General features: G+C 45.3%; 1 protein-coding gene across 1 annotated transcript in view; it reads right to left on the bottom strand.

Moving 5' to 3' along the window:
* The window catches only part of Gpa2 (Glycoprotein hormone alpha 2), an 89,393-nt gene extending 75,026 nt beyond the window's left edge, over positions 1 to 14,367 (bottom strand). Inside the window, exon 1 of the mRNA XM_077674628.1 lies at positions 13,989 to 14,367. The gene's annotated coding sequence lies outside the window, so the exon portion shown is untranslated. The remainder of the gene's footprint in view (positions 1 to 13,988) is intronic.
* Between the last annotated feature and the right edge of the window lie 4,781 nt (positions 14,368 to 19,148).

Raw genomic sequence — 19,148 nt, 5'->3', positions numbered from 1 at the left:
TTAGGGGTAACGTAATGCCATGAGGTAAAGTAGTCAACTAGTACCAGCAACTTAGCGTAAAGCGAGAATGACGTTGCTTGGCACATCGTAAGGCTCGAACAGCTTGAAGGTTACCTAACGTTAAGCCTAAATATAGGTCGTTAGGCCTAACGACAAGCTTTGAGGTCTAACGTCGCCAACCGGTACTTATTGGTCAAACCTGTCAACGTACTCTCGTGCGTCAAGCTGCGGGTACCAGTGGACGTCGCGGAACCTTCTCTTCACATTACCATTTATTAACAACACTGACCCGTACTACACAGGTGAACATTGCTCGTTTTTTATTCACAACAGTGCGTAATTTCATCGCGCTTGCAGAAATTGAGAAGGATATCACTCGTGTCTATTAATTAAACAATCTTGAAGAAGTCCTCAAGCCCTCAGTCGTTGAACTCGCCAAGAACAAAACCGTATAAGAAAGACCCTGCTCAGCCATGCCACTAAATCAGGCAGTATCATCTACTCGGCCAGCAATATTTCTTACTATATACATAACAAAAACAACGGCATTACCCTGATCTCAAGGGAGGGATGTATGACGCGCAGTGCCACGTGATGTGCACAACTGGGACTGAGTACGAAACCCAAGTGGCAATACAATCTGCAACTACAGCTGGGCGCATGTTTAGTAACTTCGACAAGTTACGCTTAATCCGTGACCCCCCACTGCTCCACAGCTATCGTGTAGTCAACCGATGTTGTCCAAGGCAGGACACCGTGTAGAAAACCATGTGAAACGTTAATATTAAATCCTCCCGTCAGCTCAGGCGTGAAGGCAGGGTCCCCAGGCCAGACTCTCGCCTGTGCTTGCTGGCTTGGCTTTTTTTTGTCTTGGATCCTTTCTCGCTTTTTCTGTCTGCCTCTCTACCTCTCTCTTTTGGACACCTCCTGTCATTAATGAAGGGGCCATCCGGAAAGCATTGCATGCTGAGTGCTGCCTCCCAAAACGGACCAAATGACATAAGAAATTATCACCCGCGGACGAAGTGCCCGACTGTCCTTTTCTTTGTTTGCCTCTGCGTTATGCATCATTTACGGACGCAGTCCGTGTTGCGACAAATGGGTTCCGGAGAGCAGTCGTCGAAACGCAAATGCGCAAAGCGCCCACTCTCGTCGTGTATTAGTAATAACAGGAAATAGGAAACGGAAGTGCAAAGCGAACGTTGAAAGCGGAACAAACATCCGCCCACGAGAGGTGTGTGTTGGGTGGAGGGATGAGTTTATGTCACTTTTTTTGTTTTTTTTCTCCCTTCCGGAGCACTTAAGTTGGGTGTCGCGTGCCTGTATGCAGACTCCGGCCGTGTACGCCCACAAGAGTGGTGGTGGGAGCAAGACGGCCATAATTAAATGACAACGAAAGATTAACCTGCCACAGGTGGTGACAAAAGTGGAGCACATGTGCGTCGTTTGACAGCGATGTTTGTTTCTATTAATAGCCTGTTTTATTTAGGACAGCATTATAAGCCGTTCGACACGGTATTTTATGGTACAGCTGGCTTAAGCACACTGGTGAAGTCTCGGCTGCACTTTCATCACCAACGTTGATTTTGACAGGTTGATTTAATTATGACGTTTAATTAAGGCGCCGACGCTACACAGGCGATGAGGCGCGCTGTAGTGGGTGGAGGGCTCCGGATTAATTTTGAACCCCTGGGGATCTTTAACGTGCGCCGAAATTTGGAACACATAGACGTCTTCGCTTGTCGCCTCATAAGAAATCCGGCCGGTGCAGCCTGGAATCGAACCCGCGTCCTTGGGCTCAGTAGAACAACGCCTTAGCCACTGAGCGACCGCGGCGCTGATAAATGCCGCTGGTTCGTTCTAACCAAGAAAGCCTTAGAAATGGTACTTGTTTCTGAGGCCGCTTACTCTTTGGAATTCCGCATTACGTAGAAATACTCAAGGCATCGGTTTCCTTAAGGTTGAGGCGTGGGCTCAACGTGCAAAGGAGAAGGAAACGCACAGTTTGAAGAGATAGAGGCAAAGAAGACCAGCTCCTTGTGATCGTCTGCTTCTCATGCCTCGTCAAATTTCGCGCTGCTTCCCTTTTTTCCACAAATTTCTTTACACAGCTATAGCTGTGTTTGAAGCGCACGCAGCTTGACGGGCCTTCAATAAAATACACCGTACACAATGGGCCGTTGAATCATTTCCGTGCCAAAGCATGAGGTGACTGGATCAGTGAAGAAAAAAATTGGCTGGCGATTACGATACTCCCTAACGCGATATTTGGATGCAGCAGCAGTGCGCTGAGGCAGCACTCGCTCGTGGGTTCTCTCGACGGCAGCGATGATGAGCCTCTGCGTCGGCGGTGTGAAGTGCGTCTCAGGAAGGGACCGCGAACTGCGTCTTAAGCGAACGCACGTCATAGTCACGCACGTGCTCCCCCCCCCCCCCCCCCTCTCACGTTTTCGCCAAGCGTCGCGCCGTCGAGTGCCTCGTGTGGGCATAGCATACTTTCCCCCTCCCATCCTCCACCGCACACTTTCAGAAAGCGCTGGCTCGCGCCGCCACGGCGAACCGTACTCCCCTCCCCATTTCACGACACTCTCCTCCTTTGCTTTCGATCACTCGTCGGTCTTCCCATCGTTCGCTTTTTCTTTCACTTGTTTGTCTTCCCATCGTTCGCTCGGTCACGACGACGGTGACGCGGCTCAGCCTAGAGACGGGCGACAAAAGGCTGCGCCCAAAAAAGCCGGCGCTCCACAAACGCCGCACCACCGTCCGTCTAACGCTACACCTAAATTTCGGTTGCTCCGACACACAATGTGGATGTATAGCACGTCCCTAAAACTAATGGCGTCGCAGCGGGAGGAGGGGACGCAGGTATGTGGCAACCTATGTTATGCGTAACGTTACTCTTTGAGGTCAAATGTCGTCGAACGGTACTCGCAGGTTGACGCACAACGAGTTTGGCATTGCGTGGCACGTCAAGGTCTGTATTATTGGCCCCTACCGTTAAGCCTATATAAAGGCTTAACAAGGGTGATGGGGCATATCTCTCTGTTATAGTAGTATGGTAACGAAGAGAACGAAAAGGCGCAAAGTGGGGAGGACTACGGGGGTGCTGAGAGCGTGCCGCTCCAGGTTTGCACTCACGCCACCCCCTCCACCAGCGGCGCAATAGTCACCACCGAGCCAGGGAACTCCACGCGGCGCACCGCCGCACTGACTGCTCGGCGCTTCGGTCGCTTCCGCTCATCTCGGCGCAAACGAACGTGCCGGCGTCCACATGCCATCATTTTATTCGGAAATTGGGCACTGATGCTTAGCCATTCACCACGTTGTGCGTGGACGTTTTCGTAATTGCTTTATATTGTTTTTTTTAGATTGCCTTAGACAATCTGTTGTTGGCTGTCCACTTGAATGTAACTGGTGGCTTCTCAGTGTGCAATGGTTTTCGTTTGTTATCATCGAAGTTGCTTTCTAAGCCCGTCAGGCTGGCTGCTTACTTACATTGCCATTCACCTAAACTATGTTAACGCTGCCTTTAAATTTCGCTTTCTTCATACTGTCACATTTTGCAAGGCAATGTGTCGTTTATTAGCGCCATAGACGTTCTGGAGTAAACACTTTTGTAAACACCATGATACATTAGAAGAAACGCAGGGGAACCATTTTATGCTCCTCCACGTACGCATTTCCCACCAAAAAATTGGTTCCATTACTAACAATGTGTTCACAAATTTTCGCTCCTTTTCAACCTCCTGCGTTGCCTGAAAGCGCTTCTCAGGTGCCAAACGAATTATAAACAGCAAGATAACATTAAAAAAAAGTCCTCTTACCAGACTGATCGAGAAGCCCGTTTTTAGGTTTAAAGTGCGACTAAAATGGCACCAAGAATGTAGTTCTTTGTTGCTTACTCGCAATTTTAGTTTGAGTAAACAGGCTGCCCCGGAAAGTACCTTTATTAGAGATATCTCTTGTACTTCAGAGTGCGACGTTTTCGGGACCTGCAACGATTACGCACAGCCGAGCTCATTGTAAGTGGCTTCTTTTCATCAGCATTCCACGAAGCTTTTGTGCGGCACAGAGAACGGGCAAAATCTTCTCTAGAGTCGTGCATTTTCGCTTACAATAAAACTTACGCTTGAACACCTCTTACCGCTACAAACCCAAAAATGCAAGCTTAAAAAAAGTGCCAGACTATGTCTGGCTAAGCCTTTAGTTTTATTTTCACGCAAGTAGTCGTGAATGAAAAAGCTGTTCACGTGATTTTTCAGGCATTCGTTACCCACGGTATGTGCAAAAAAGACAACAAACTTTGGAATCGCAAGCTCGGCTTTCGTTTATTCTACCTTTAATGCATGTTTGTATTTTTAGCCCCAATTTCCTCCAAAACTCGGGTGTTTTATAAAACCTAGTCTACAGACATGCAGCAAAAGTTCGCTTGTGAAAATAGTAGGAAAACAACAAATGACTAGTTTTAGCAACAACCCAGAGATGTTTATGTGGACTACCCATAACGGCTGGGGTTACCAAATTACACTAATATACGGATGAACGGTATACACTCCAGAAGGTGGACAAATAACTCGGCGTAAGAATAAAATAACAAAAAAACGCCAGACAGGAACAGTTGGAAATATTTTGTGTGGTCACAGAGATATGCCAGGTGATGACTATACGACTATAACAATGTTCACCGTGGTGACTGTGATGGTGATGATGATGGCCATGCTAATAATTTGTACGTAAAGACTGCAGCTCTGTTCGACGTCTAATAACGTGTGTAAAGGAAAAGAGGGCTGCCCGCAGAAAAAAAAACTTGCTCCAAGAAACATAAAACTACTTTCCACACACACCCCGGCGGCTGTCTGAAAAACACGGTGGAGCCACACAAAAGGCCCTTACCACCCTCGATATAGGAACAGAGGTGGCTTCTTATATCACGGAGTAACGCAATATGGTTTCAAGAGCAACCACCTAAACACACCCTACGAATCATTGCCGGCCTAACCCGTCATACAATCCACATTAAATAAACTAAATGCAAATCGAACATGTTAAACAACCTTGATTTCCAGGGGAACTAGCCCTACAAAGACTACTAAATACATGACGCGTTGCGCCTTCAGCTCAACCGCCATCCGCATTTTGCTTGCTCTCTGAAGTAACTTGGCGGACAAAGAGGCGTCAGCTTTCTCAAGGTTTGCGCTGCTTGCGGGCGAAACTTTTTCCATTGAAGCATACATCAGTGCTACACCGCCGGAAATTGCCTTATAAGAACGGAAGGATGAGCTTCATAGAGGATGGATTCCTTACTATTCCTCCGCGGGTACATTTCTAGATTTTCTCCCTTATGTACCACTTCGCTGAAACTTTAGCATTACATGTAAATATCCCGCCGTTCCGCAAGATCTAAATGGCAAGAATACGATAATAGAACTCAACAGCCTTCTACAACCCCCTATCGGTATGCGCTTACTTGGTGCGCGAAAAATCTCCGCACGGCTCTGTTCTTCGTTTGTGATTTGGGTCTTTGAAGGTTACACAATCGAATGGGCGCACTTTCAACGAAGGTTGGACGCCCTTTTAGCTTTCGCGCTTCTGTCAACTTTCTTTAGGAATGGGTGGTAGATTTCCCTTTGAATGTGCTGGTACCCAGGGCATGCCTGTGCGTAGGCGAATTCGCATATCTGTTCATTGGGCACATACCCACATGGTGGTATTAGAAAACGCAGAAGCCATGCGGCTTTCACGCAACATTCCGCCAACGGCGCAGTCAGAGCGTGTGTGAATATACTTGCGCCCTTCTCGCCTGCGCTCTGAGGGTTCTTTAGCGGCTTGGTGTACGACTGGTCCTTCACCAACGCCTTGACACGCCCGTTATACAGAAAACGAGTTATTTATTTATAGTTTGTTGACGGAACGCTGGGCAGGTTTGTTTGTCTCTTTCTTTATTGAGTACAAAGGCTTAGATACCTGTTCCGTGCCCCGCAACCCACGTTCGATTACCCAGAGGTTAGGGTTACGTGCACTCCGATCCCAGTTGTGGCAGTGCGGCCGGCGTGTGCATATTTGAGGGGGCGGAGGCGCAATTGCGCTAATGCACTCCGAATAGCAATCGACGCAAGAAGGGCCCCGTTCCTGCCGCTGTGACTCCCGTCTGCCTTTCAGCCACATAGGCTTTCCGGAGGGCATGGCATTAGCGAACTACTATTGCATCACGGCACAACGCCCCCGCACGTCATAAGTGACCATCTGTATACAGCTGTGTTTAGATACTTGCGCCCACATCCATGCCACAGATGATGCTGGAGGCACGGCAGAGGGCTCGGTTGATGCCTGTCCATGTGACCGACTGAAGCTGGGAAGACAGAACTGGGTCACGCCCTACTATGACGCACTTGAAGTAGCGGACTAGCTGTGTATCAGCACAGATAAAATGCCGGTCACCACTTCTACGCCTTTTGAAGCTCCAGCAGTTGATGTGGCGCTTCCTTGTTACGGTCTCCCATGGTTGCTTGAAGGAGGAGCAATCAACTTTTTTTGAGCTCAATAAGGTATTGGCTAGTGCACGCAGGCACCGGATGGGGTGGAACCCTCTTCTTGGGTCCCATATGCGTCTAGCAGCTCCTGGCCCCTGGCTGCCAGCGTGAGCTGGATCGTCAGGTTGGGGCTAGACAACAAGGTCAACCATCGCTCGCCCTCGGGGGTCGGGTGTGGGAATAGGGGTGGGGCGCGGGCGGATCTTAAGAGAGTCGCACTCGGCCAGGACGTGTGCTAGAGTGCCTTGTCTGTCTTTGCAGAACGGGCAAGTACTCTCGTACCTGTCCTGGTACGTCTTGTTTAGAAGTGTGGGATGCGCTAGCGACCCCGCCTGTATTCATCGGATAACGGTCTGCTGTTTTCGGTTCAATTGCGGGTGAGGCCTGGGAAATCTGCATCTGCGCTCTCTGTACATTTCAGTAATTTCTCTGTAGCCCGTGACGGGGCACAGCTGCGCCGACTCGTCCTCGGCCCGGACGACCATGATTGCTTGAGACTAATCGTTCCAGGTAGCATAGCCTTCAGGGCAACGCTAAAGATAGGACATGATGGTGTTGTCACTAACTTTCATGGATAGGAAAGGCAGTGTCCAGTGGGGGACATCAGTAAGATAATAGTGGCTTTAGCAATTCAGGAGTCCTCCGTAGAAAGAAAAGATAAGGGCATACTTCATTGCATACACCACAGCTAAATTCTCGTACTAACCGCCACTCGTGGCATAAATGATAATTTTGAGCACAGAGTTTCTCGATATTGCTGTAGATCAATGTGAGTTGCGGTTCGAGGCAAGGGCGTGCATGTGGGAAAGGGAGTGAATTTGAGGCGCTTCCCGATGACGTGGTCGAGATAGGCTATTGCGGAGTGGTGGCAGTAGGGACACCGTCGCGTTCTGTGAGTTGTACCATTCTCGAGAGGTGTCCGAAGCAGTAGAGGTGTTTGGGAAGAAGTTGTTGAGAAATATTACTTGCGTTAGGGTTGGGGTTGGAAACAAGATGAGGTGGCCTTAAAGTTTGAGAGTTTTTAGGCGTTGTCGTCGAGCTGCTTTTTTACGAAGACTGATTGCGGGCGGTAGAGTGTGGTCATTGTAGGGGATGTTGGGCTAAGGCAGGTCCGAGGAGGCGGTTGGTTATTATATATAAGCTGTAATGAGGAGGGCCTCCCGTGCCGCCACGCGAGCTGCCTGGTTCCCATAGGCGCATGTTTTATGACCGGGGTTTCAGTGAATTCGGACGTTGCAGCCTGATGTTTGAAGTAGTTATTTGATTAACAATGTGGTGGTCAGAGAAGTGAGTGGAGCTTGTATGAGAACATTCTTGTAGAACCCCGTACGAGTGAGTTAGGATGAGTAGTTTTGGAGTAGTTGGGTGATTGTAGTCGTGCATGAAGTAGTCGAGGGCGTCTTGGATGATCGTAGGTTCAGTCTATTGTAATATTGCTGGAAATGCTGCAGTTTTTAGCGCCCGCCACGAAGAAATCCTGTGATAACATCAACCACACGGGGTTCTTTAGTAACAATATGGCGTCATCAGCGTTGTTGTCGAAGCTTGGGCTCAGCGAATGCGGTGGGTTCTTCCGTGCTGCTGCCGCTTCCATGTTGGTGTCGGGCGGGCAGATTAGGTAGGATAATCTATATTCGCTGGTTCCACGGGGTTAGATGTACGCTTTGGGCGTAAGCTATCTTTTATAATGTACCGGCTCGTTTGTTCTTGGATTATGCGCGCGACTATATAAGAATGGTGACTGCTTGTTCTAAGGCTGCAATTTTTGTATGAGGGTGTAGGCTGGTAATGGTTTGTAGCGTACCATAAAGAAGAACTTGGAGTGTGCGTAGGGGGCTGCTTTTGAAACCTTAATTCGTTCCTCCGTAATAAAGGATGCCAATTGCTATATCGAGGGCGGTAATGGATTTTTGTTTGGCTCCATCGTGTTTGGCAGAGAGCCGTCGTGTGTGGGAGGAAGTTCTATATCTCTCGGAGCAAGTTTCTTTTTCTGCGTGCAGCCTTTTTTTTACACACGTTATTAGAGGTCGAACAGAGCTGTGGTCTTTCCAGGCAGAAATCGAAGCTTTTCATTTGCACACGGCTCGATAACATTAGGCACGAAGAAAAAGGCCTAATTTCGGTTGAGATAAGGCCCTAATGACAGTTGATAGATGTTGATTGAAGAAAAGCGAGCAAGCTTTGTTAAATTTATTGCGTTAAATAACACTGCGGAACAAAATGTTTCGGATACCGCAGGCAACAGATGGAATGGTATTGGTGTCATCGTGTGTCGTAGTATGTCATGCCATAGTGTCATGGTGGTGCATAGTCTTTGAGTTGGCACAAAAACTATTAGTGAGCGAAACTGTACTAGACTAAACTGGATTGGGCAAGAGACGATTGGGAAACAGGGCTAACAGAGGGCCTGCCTACAAGTCGATGTTTAATTTGGCCCACCTAAGATTTAATGCCATAAGTGTTCACGTACGCACACGATCTAAATTCCCCCTTGGTCGTCGATTAGAGCTTAGGGCATAGTGTAAAAGGGCATAGACAACCGAGAGAGTGTGATATGTATTACTCTTACATATAGCGAAGTGTGGAGAGTACCAAATGGTATGAAGAGATAACAATGGCAACGCGACTGACACGAAACGAGGTTGCCTGTCGTAATCCTCCCGCCTCTAACGCTGCCTGCAGTGGCCAAAGAATTTTAACCTTAAGAAACTTTGTTATCTAGCAACGCCTTGTTCAGGCCACTGACACACATGGCGTATCAGAAGAAAGCGACGTAACAGGCAGCGATGCATGCGATTTGATTGGTGGCGACGTCGAAAAACGTCATTGTTTAGTAATGCTACGACAGTTGAGGCCATCGTATGAACCAGATACAACGCCCACAAAGCTTCAATGCAAAAAGAAACATGAGTCGATGTGAGCTATCCCCGAAAGCGTTATATCATGCGAGCGGCTGATGAAAGGAGTCCTGTTATGACAGCCGGTTTCCGTCAAACCAGCGCGCTTAAACAGCGGTAAAAAGGGCTGTTCGTGTCTTAAATAAAGCAGAAAAATTCCTAGTGAGGTACTTTGGCATTTAGGTACGCTTTATTGCGCGTTCGTTTGCATGTTGGCGTGCGAAGTGCGAGCCTGTGCCTTTGCGAGCAAACAGGCTCTAAAACTTAAACTCGTGTAGAAAAGCTGAACGAAACTTGATGTTCGCAGGGCACATGTTATGTAGAGACTCATGATCGGGGCTGTAAGATTGCTTGGAGTGGCTTTTTCACAGGTGATTTAGAATTTTTTTTTCACTGTTGCACGGTAGAGACAGACAGACGAAAGGAGACCTACAACATTTTTTTTTAATTTTTACTTCGGACGATTAAACAACATATTGCTGTTTCCCTTTCATGTCGAATACCTGCCGCGTGTATTGCTTATTCAACTCACCGTGATTATGTGGTATTGAGGACGACAGTATTAAGATAATTCTAGGCGATTTATTTAAACATTTTTAACATCTTAGCAAATCTGGTGACGTCAGCGACATTTCTGGTTTACTTTTTTTGAAAATCTTGTGCCTTCTATTAACCCCTGTGTTCTGGTAAAAACTAAGAAAAAATTGCTAGGCTACCTTCGGATGACCGGAGAATTATTATAACTGTCACGTCGCGCAAAAAGGTTACGTCTTTCGACTAGACGCAAGAACTTCCCGCCACTAAATCAGTTCAATAAACTTAAAGAGGAACTAAAGCTAAAACTAAAGCCGCCAAACATTCCCAATAGCAAGGGAAAATAAAAACGTCATGATAACAAATACAAGAAAATTTTGGAGCCACATCTTGCCGAGCTGAACAAAATCAAACACGATAGAGATTAACGGAGCTTCCACAAGCGACCCTGCCACCACAGCCAACACATTTAATTTTTGTTTTAAGTCGGTTTTTACCATCGATACTATTCAAAATACCTTTTCACTGGCTGACCCTGTGCCTCTAGTTGAATGCTTATGTATGTAAAGAAGGCATAAAAAATCTGATGCCGCGCTAGAACACTGAAAAGAGTTTTAGCCACGAGAATACTCCCAACGCCTTATTGGTGGGATATGCCTTATAGACAAGGCGCTACATTACGGAAACATTAAAAAAAACTTTCTAGCAAGAGAAACCGTTTTGTTACCATAGAAATCGGCTAAAGTTCTCCTTTTCTTTAAAGCCGTATGTAACACCACCGTGTCCGTGTCCGTCCGTCTCCAAGGCCGATCTCCTTGACGTCTCACTCATGACGATAATACAGCGCATCATATAAAAGACCGAAGTAGAATTACGGGAACCTAATAATATTTTACCGATAAGAAGTTGGATAATGGTGCAAAGCACCATGTTTACTTATGTGCGAATAAGGCGACGAACATTGTGCTACACAGCTATGCGCGTGCCAAGATTGCTGACACCCGTTACATCCATCTCTTCTACAAAGGTTGTCATTGTCATCCTTCTGTCACGTAACATGATCTTAGCATTGAACGAGCTTCAACTCGGCTTTAGACGTGGATTCAGTATATTTGCTCAACGTACATAATTTAGTCACGATATAATTGAATCCATTGATGAATGTTATCAGGTAGATGATATTTTATTAACCTGTCGAAAGCTTTCCATACAGTTCTTTCTCCCAAACTTTTATTTAAAGTGACGACATATTAAAAACCGGCTGCTAGTCGACTGCATACGCTGTCTTCTTTAGAATGGGCACAGTACGCGCTTCTTAATTCAATGGCATCCGATACCACTGACGTAAGTTCAGGTGTGCCACAAGGTCCGGTTCTTGGGCCCCTCCTTTTGTTGCAATTTATCAATGACATACCCGGTAACATACCTACCCATATTAGGCAATACGCAATGAATGCGTGATTTATCACAAAATAACGCGTGTAGACCACGCTAACCTGAACAATTCACTTTCTAGTTTTCTGAATGCTGCCACACGTGGAAAATTAACATAAATTTGCCAAAGACAGGGACCATAACATTTTCTAGTATGTCATCCGATCGTTTATTTCTCTACTCATTCAATGCGTCTCCTTTGCAATGCAAAACTGAATATAAGTACCTCGGCCTTTAGTTTACTAAAAAAAATGTCTTAGTGCAAGCACATAAATATCACCTCTAACAAACCCCTAAAGAGGCTTGGATACCTACTGCACGTACTGCGTGTAGCACCAAAAGAAACCAAGCTTTAAACTGTCGAAACTGCCCTTTACTTGAATACAGTCGCATCGTGTGGACTCCTCACAAAGCATCCGGCATGGCAAAATTAGTATCACAAAAAAGAAAGCCGTCCATTTTATCCATTGCAGATACCACCGCAATTTTTCGCCTTCTTCGAACTTACCACTTTTAAGTTTAGCTCCGTTATCTGCTAGGTGCCACTCAGAATGGTTACGATTCCTCTGCTCTTTGGTTAATTCCCCGCGCTTACCGTCACTGCAAAGGTACTTGCGGGTTGCAACACCATCCCCTACACAGACCAGAAGCCAACACACTCTAAATATTACACTATTCAACCCCAAAACTGATTTGTTTAAATGTAGTTTTTTCCATGTCTATTGAGCACTGGCACTCACTACCCCGGGATACTCGCACGCTCCCTGTGGATGAATTTCTGGCTGCAATAAAAAAGTCACATAAATGCAGATTTTTTATGTACTCCTGCATTCTGTGATCTTCCGTCTGTTTATTGTGTACCTTATTTACTAATGGAAACCACTTAAAGTGCGTGATGCACTCGTGTTTCTGTGTTTGCTTTGTATCATCTGTAATCCCTGGAAAGGGCTGCGGTCAGTATAAATGTGCGTAAACCAATCGATCAACATCATGATGCTAGCGCGTCTGCGGAGTAACTATCGCTGACACTTATGGCCGGGCGTATCACCTGGACGGCCCCCGAAAAAAGGACAGGAGATAGTTTGATAAGTTGGGGCAGTTAACTAAGAGTTGAATTTCGCAGTTTTAGCCTATCAAGCGTCGGTGCATAAACACTTAACAAACTGCACCGTTCGGTCTCTTGGATTGCATCGAAAGTGTACTGCCGCAAATCTGAGTCACGTCATACACTCTGTTCATTTTTTTTTTGTTACTGGTCCGGAATTCTAGCCTGCAGTATCTGCATTTATAAAGCTACAGCCATCCTAGTATTAGCGAGAAGATTCTACAGCACCACAAAAATAAAGTTGAATAATGTAGTTTTGGCGTAGACTCCCAGCCACCATGGCCTCCTCCACCTGGCTTTATAAGCTTTCTTGCGGGAGGGGTGGGGGTCAGCAAGGGGCAGTTGACAAATGGGTTCATTTATAAGTTGAATTCCCATAATAAGAGTAAATCTTGAAGGTACTCGATGTGCGCGGTTCACTGTCGACCCCAATGTGTCACCAATGCGAGCCCTACTTCACTTATCATGTCCGTCTTGCAATGAAGCCATTTCCAAAAACCAAGAAGCAAACACCTGATGTGTACCATCACTTTGCAGGCTGTATACGACAAGTTTTGTGTTATAAGGGTGCATATCAGATGCCCGTAAAAGGCGATTTCCACGGGAAGCGCTTACGCAACCAAAGTGGGCCGAATGCAACTTGCTGCATTTCGGACATTTCTCAAGAACACCATTAGAGTAAGAAAACAGTACAGGTCCTGTCAACGTTTTCGACTTCCACACGTTACTACGCATTACAATGATGTTTTCTTATATAGATGTCACCGGAAATTCAAGCGTGAAGGTATGGCGAAATTAGGTTAAATCTCTTTTTTCGATGCTCCCTGCGTCCGTGTAAATTATTTCGCATCACTGAGCCATGAAAGACAACCATCATTAAATCATCATCATCATCAACAACTAAATCAACCATCATCACTTTTTCGGCGGCCTGAAGCAGTGGTAGACTGGACGCATACACTACGGGGAGATAGTTGGCACCTCCTGGCGCTTTAGTGTTTTCAAACAAACAAAATTATTATAGCAATGCCCCCATCCACTTACTGGATATTTCCCTTATCTATTATGGTGTAAAGCGCTGCAGCCCACATATAGTGATATTCTTAATTTTCAAAAACACATGTGTGAACCCCACATGCATGCATCAAGCCTAATCACTACTTTCCCGTGAATACTATTTTTTCGTCCCCATTGCTTGAATTTCACCAAATGCGGACCGCACTGTTTTGCCGTGTTAGCCTGATTAGTTATTTGAACATTTAGAGCCCTCTACAGATTCAGTAAACAACGCCTAATCGTCCGGCTCTCTACAAACTTTGAAATAAAACGCCTAAAGCTATCAGTGCTCGACGCTGGAAAGTCGTTGGCGGATTGCCTTTTGAAAGCAAAGAAATAGTGACCTTAACACAGGAACTGCATGACTTTTTGGTTTTAATCTTTTGTGAAAGCGAAAAAAATTGTCCTGAAAGACAGAAAGTTCGTACTCACGGAACACTTTCCCCGCTGAACGCTGACGAGAGATTGAGCAGTCGGCGACGCCTGGAACTTGCTTGCGATGATGCAGAGAGCTCAGCTTCCGCACGATATTTATTTTAATCTGAAATTATTTTTGATTTTGACTTCTTAAAAATGAACACCGGTTACAACTCAACTAACATCTCACAAATTGTGTCTGCTGCGGGAATTAACGTAGTATTTCTTTCTGTGATAGCGTTCGTTTATGGAAGCGCTAATTATTTTCGCGCGCCTAACGAAGTTTGCAATCGTCCTCGCAGACTTCGAGAGCGCGAAATCCCGTCGCAGAAGCGCGTGCCGTTACCTTTCCGCGAGCGGGGGAAAATCTTCAGCGCCAGTTTACGGCGCTGCAGTCTTCCGTCACTTTCACGCAATTTTGTTTTTGTTTCCCGGCGCTCTTTGAGAAAGGAGGTCTGATCGGCACCGTTTAGGATAGAGGCCGTGAGATGGAGCCAGCACGCAAGCGCGATGTAGGCTTCACGCGTGATGTTGTTGGCGATTTTTTATATTTTAGCAACTCGCATTGTTATTGCTTCCTCATAACCCCGATAGATGGCGCCACAGACTTTTTTTGTAAGTGGTTCTTTTAGGGTTAATTATTTCTCCGCCAGGAGGCGCCAGCTACTACTCCGCTTCTGGAGGCTTGCCTGGCGCTTCTGCAGAATCGATTGGCTCATTGAAATTTGCCGCGCAGTAATGTGAAGCGCGCGCTAAGAGCGGAGGTGGGCTCCAGTGAAGTTGATTTCTCTGTTTTTGATACGCCTCCTGTTCTGGCTTCCATAGTTCAGTAACAAGAACATTATAGCAGTTAAAAAAACACCATAAAAGATTCAAGAGAGGCGTCACAGAGGCTACCAAAGTAGCGGAAGCCAATGGTGCCCTGGACCTAGGCACCCACCCCTACAAATTAGGTGCTACAAATATCTTGCTGCAATCAAGTGTAGCAATATATTTCGCTCCCTGCCAGTCTTTGGTCAATCGACAATTGTGAGGTGCGTTACCCCCTCTGACAGAGAAAAAGCAAGTGATGATGATTAGTGGAACGTTTGAATTATTATGAAGTTATTATTATCATCATTATCATGATCACCATCATTCGTGGATGTTGCGTACCCTGTTCGCTGTGACCATTCGTTGCCTCAAGAAGTGTGCCAGTAACACCCCCGTTTGGACGTTCCTGGTCACTATATTGATTGACTGATTTTTTTTTTAAACAAGAAAAAGAATTCCTGAGACAAAATGCGTGGACTGGTCTAGCGGAGGTTCCAGGTGCATCAGGAACTATACATGTACCAACCAGCTCCAGGCATTTCCTTCGTTTTTTTATGTGAGAAACTCATTCTTATATTTGCAGTTGTATACAACACAAAATATGAAAGGTAGAAACATTGGTGATTCCTCTTCCTGAAGTACAATATTTTTGCTCGTGCTTAAGAAAGGCTACAGGAAAAAAAGAAGAACGAAGAAGCTTCCCGAAGGAAACGCCCCAGGTAATGTTTCTCGGAAATTTCCGTTTTCTACAATTTCACTGTAGAGCTTACACATGGCCACTTTTATGACAAAATTGGAGCGTGTTCCCGAATGGTTGACAAGGTTGCGTCATAGGAAATGGAGGATTTGTCGTGATACTGTACTCTTTCCGAACAACACGTATCTATGAGGCTGCGTCTAATCTCACGGCAGCCGTGAGACTTACCCCCGGGAAACTCTCACGGCAGTTTGAATAAAGGTTGGCTGGCCTAACATTTGCTGAATAATATTACGTCCCAACGTGACCTAACGTAACGTAACCTCACCGAACCTAACGGCACATAACCGAACGCATAATAACCTAGCTAAATCCAGCCAAACTTCAACAAACATAATCTAAGCCACTCCAATGACGAAGAACACAACCTATATTAAACGTAATTAAATTCATTCTAGAAGTTCTGTGCGTCTATCTCTTGATATAATAAAAACCAGAGTAAAAAACGCCTTAACAAAATCAAGTTGAACGAAAAATTCCTAAACCTAAAAAAAACTATCGCAGTGTCGGAGTCGAACCTGACCCTTCTCGTTTAAAACCAAGTACTATGCCACAGCTCTGCAGGGTCAGCTGCAAACACGGCTTTTTTATGGAATATTTATCCAACAAAATCTACGAATAGCGTCCTTAGCCAATGAGAGGCGACTGCCGTGAGATATTTCGGACGGTCATTCTCACGGCTGCCGTGATAATAGACACTTCCAATCTGTTATCCATTTTCGAGTTCCGTGTCCTTCTGTTAAATGGCCCCTCAAATTACAAGTGAACCCCTTGGAAGCGTGCTCTGCATGCCACTTTCAGGATACCGAAATTTGTTGCCAGGGTTGTGCTATAGTCGTAAGCACGAAAGTCGCAAATTGAGTCATGATTCAGCTTCTCACAGTGAAAAACATATGTACGTCACTGTGGAAACACTCCTGAAGTTGAGCTGCCCCTCACATCTCGTTTCTTTTTTATTACTTGGTATAAATTTCCTTCTCAAGTATCTGTCATTTGCGGTTCCTACTTCCACGACTAAACCTTCGCCTGAACACGTTTCTCGGACTTACTACAGTACTTTCACTTGTTAAGGTAACTGCACTTTCGACCTGATTGTCCCAAGCAGAATCTCAACGAAGGTACCGCGAGGATACTTCGATGGGTTTCGCCGGTGCTCTTGTATTTACACGGGCTCGTCAGGCGTCGTGATAAGTGTGGGATTGGCATTTACTCTCAGTCCCTTTCATAGTTATCCAGCCGTGTCTTTCAGATTCTGACATCTGTTCTTGTTGTCAGATTCCAATAGCTTCATTTAGCCCTTGGAAATATCTCACCAAGCTTCCCTCTTTCCCTCCCTCCCTCCCTTTTTTTCTGTGTTTCGATAGCGGTTCCGCGTACTGGAGATTGCGATAACGCCAGCCAAGACTGGAAGGGTGTCAGTTATCAATTTGCCTATGCCTCCACAGCATTGTCAAACTAAACACCGTACACAGCAGGCATGTCACAAAAGGGAGGAGATTTGCGCCGGTCTTCACTGTGCAGAATGCGTAATCATGCGAACCGCAATTAAACTTAGGAGTTCGATACCTCGGAGAGCGAATGCGCTAGAAGAATTCTGCCAAATAAAACTACGTGGAAACAAGATTGCGTCCACCTCTTCCATACTAACATGCCTTCTTACTCCCGCCACTAAAAAGTTAATTATTCAATATTAGTTAATTAAGCTAACGTCATCAACAATTACCACTTCGTTTTGTGTCCCTCTTGGCGCATAACCTCACTGTAACAATGATATTCACGGATATCCAAGCGTCTATTTTTTTTATTTGTCGACTTAACTTTGATCACCCTGTATATAAGCATAAAAATTTACCACCACACACTCACAAAAAAAAGACACGTTTTGATGTATATATCAGTCCCATCTTTTTTTCTTCTGTTATCTTTAACTATCCCTCAACGCACCGAGTTTGCTCTACATTCAGACACAAAGTTTGTAACCCTGTGTGCTTTCTGCGTTCATCTGTTTAGCAACTCGAGTGCTGAAGCAAACGCCGAAAACGCAACCTTACGACCGACAGCATGGTACCGAAGAAAGAAGAGATACCGGACAAACCGTTCGTACCAAATTTAAATTAATTTAGAAAATACGGATATATAATGCGCTGCATCGGGATCTGTTTCAAATTCCGCTCGCACGACATCGTTACATCTTTCATAAGCGTTCAAGTCTCTGTTCGCCTTGGTTACTGGGTACCAAGGCATGAAGACGCCGTCTTTTTTCTTTTTTCATGGTATGGTGGAATCCTGTTCTTTTTTCTTGCCCTCCATTTCTCTATTATTTTTAATAATTTCTTGGTGTTTTTTTTTTATCTAGTGTAACGATTAAGGTGAAGTTTCTAATGGATAATAAGTGAAGCAGGATAATGCTTGGAAACAACAACTAAAACGAAAAAGACGATTTTTATTTCAGCGCATCAGCCCTAGCCCTCAACGCAAATGGGTTGAATCCCAAATCAATTATGCTTTGCAGTGCACTAATCTAAATGGGGCAGTATTAGCCTCGCGGGATCATGATTTGCTGTGCCTCGATCCTCCAGAAAAGAACAAGTGCATGATTTTCTTGTTCAAACCGCTTGTTCTGTAGCAGCCATTGCTACAGTTCCTGTCCAATTAAATAGACCTCGATACATTTCCCTTTTTTTCTAAATCTTATATGCGTTGACAGCGCAATCATCCAACACATCCAATACTTAAAATGAGGGTCGCAAAGAATCTCAGACAACATTTATTGCTCCATGCCAAACATATAATATACAAAACTCGCTCCAAATTATTTTTTTTTCATATTTCCCGCTCTTCGCGTTCGTCGACCGCCCGGATTACGTCATCACGGCAATATAGCGGCTATTGGCTGGCTTTTTTTCAGTTGCAGCAATGAACGAATGCATTGCATATCCACCTTGAAAAAGCAACAAGTTTAAAGCAAAAATGGAAGGACAGATTTGCTTTGACGAGAAAACCAGTCAGTGCCCCTCCGTGCTGCCGATAACTAAACCTTTCACAATGCTTCAAGACGCGAAGAAGAGTGAAAGCGTTTGTCGGAAGTTTTGAAGAGCCCTTTAAGCAGTGCGACCCATTTCCGAACGCTTCTCCGGTAATATTACAAATCGTAATTGGAATCCGACGACGGTGATGTAAAGTGGGCATGATTACTTTAGTTGAAGCTATAACATAGCAGATAATGCGATGACGCCACTTCGTTCGTATGAGTAAGAGTCGACGGAGAAATCGATTCTCCTGTTTGCATTATACATACAGGGTGTCCCAGCTCTCATGAACCAACATTTTAAAAAACAGTAATGGCGTAACTCGAAGAAAACCTAGTGCATAATGTTTGCAGTACTGTGGAAAAGAGGGCAGCATTTTTTTCGGTAATGAGACTTAACTAATTAATTGTAATTAATGATCTAACTCGAGAAGTACTGTCCTCATCACTAAAGTGTCAATGAGGCACTTGTAGGTACCCACGAGGGGCATCTAACTGCGGTATCTTCAGCGACGAACTAATTGCGTATTCATTTATTCTGTCTGATATAGAAAACCCGCGAAATATGAAAAATACC

Source organism: Haemaphysalis longicornis, unplaced genomic scaffold (assembly GCF_048455015.1).
Source record: "Haemaphysalis longicornis isolate Haplotype H1 unplaced genomic scaffold, Haemaphysalis longicornis Haplotype H1 scaffold_6, whole genome shotgun sequence".
Lineage (NCBI taxonomy): Eukaryota > Metazoa > Arthropoda > Arachnida > Ixodida > Ixodidae > Haemaphysalis > Haemaphysalis longicornis.
Note: the sequence above shows the minus strand (reverse complement) of the source record. Positions and strands in the feature narration are given on the sequence as shown.